Consider the following 1,819-nt stretch of genomic DNA (forward strand, 5'->3'; position numbering starts at 1 on the left):
CCTTTTACTACAAAGCTGATAAAAGAAACATGTCTTTGTTTAATATTTGGGCTAATTAAAGACTAGTCTTACATTATTGAAGAAATCTTAATCCCTGTTACAAATACACAAACTTCAAGTCCTTCCAATGAAGTTATGATTTTTCTGGAAGTAAAATGTGGTGAAACAATGAGTATTATGCCAAAAACAAAGCTTGGCTCCCTATTTTTCTTCAACACCTGATTCCCAAGTGTTGTGTTTTGTTATGCTGCTTCTTTCTTTTTTAAAGTCAGCAATACTATGATCATGTAGAACAATTCCTAAACTTTTAACTCAGTTTTTGTTTTTGTTTGTTTTCTCTTTTTCTAGTGGTCAGCCAAGGGAATCATTGAATTAAGAAGTGGCCAGCAGGTGTTATTTTAAGACCATGTATCATATTTTATGTACCTTAGAAGGAAAAATTAAGCAGACAAGTTGATTTGTTTTTCATTTTTACAACATGGAAGTCCGCTTAAAGTAGAGGATTTTTAGACAGAGTTGGTGGTGGCAGTGGGGGTGGGGAGGGTTCAGGTTTGAGCCTCAGCAGTTTTCTGTTTGGTGACCTAGGCGATGGGGGGGACAGTGGGTGTGTCCTGTAGTGGGTGGCACCATTGTGATTCTGTGCAGAGGGGGATCTCTGAAAACTTAAGGATTAGAGTTGAAGAATTATGAACAAATAGCAATAATTATTTCAAGTAGATACATTTATATACACAACTAACCAAGATACAACCTCTCAACACCAAGTAGGTATTCCGCTTTTTGACTATCCCCTTTCTTTCTCTCCCTGTCTTTTTCTTCTACTTGTGTTTTTTTCTCTTTTCTTGAGGGAAAGGTATATGGTGATCAATACTGTGTGTTTTGGAGCCTAAGACTGGTTAGAATCCTACCTTTAAACCCCTAGTTACTAGTTATAAAATTTCTGGGAAGTTACTAGAGTTTCCTCAACTGTAAAAGGTGTGTCCACCCTACACAGTTGTTGTAAAGACTGAAATTAGATGAACACAATAAAAAGTAGTTTTTACAAAAAAAAAAAAAAGTAGTTTTTATATTTATAGTCTCTCTGCCACTCTGATGTCCTTTTCACACAGGGTCTTCTTTTCTTATAGTGTGTAGGTCAGATGAAAATTACACACTCATTCATACATACACATGGACACACGTGTTTAGAATATTTAGAATTTGATTACTTATTGAATAAGGTATTATCTTTTTGCATTTAAAATTTCTTTAAGTGCCTTGAAGCATTAAGTCTACCAGCTTTTGCTGAGGGGTTCTCTCTGTGTTGGAGTATGCTTTCAGTGCTCTGGTAGAAAATTTACAACTCTGCCTTAGTCTTCACTTCCTGCCTGCATAAACCCTTATAGGCAGTCAGAGGTGAGAGATTAGGGCCTTCTCAGATCTTTTCTGGGCATGACCATGCTTGCCAATATGGTTTGGATGTTTGTCCCCTCTAAATCTAATGTTGAAATTTGATCCCCAATGTTGGAGGTAGGGCCTAGTGGGAGGTGTTTGGGTCATGGGGGCAGATCCCTCATGAATGGCTTGGCATCCTCCCCACAGTAATGAGTAAGTTCTTGCTTTTGTAGTTCACTTGAGAGCTGGTTATTTAACAGAGTGTGGGAACCCCCTTCTCTCTCTCTTGCTCCCTCTTGTGCCATGTGACATGCCTGCCCCCCCTTTACCTTCTGCTGTGATTATAAGTTTCCAGAATGCCCTTATTAGAAGCAGACTCTGGCACCATACTTCTTGTACAGTCTGCAGAACCCTGAGCCAAGTCAGTCTCTTTTCTTTATAAATT

This window comes from Propithecus coquereli, unplaced genomic scaffold (genome assembly GCF_000956105.1).
Source record: "Propithecus coquereli isolate 6110/MARCELLA unplaced genomic scaffold, Pcoq_1.0 Scaffold3, whole genome shotgun sequence".
NCBI lineage: Eukaryota > Metazoa > Chordata > Mammalia > Primates > Indriidae > Propithecus > Propithecus coquereli.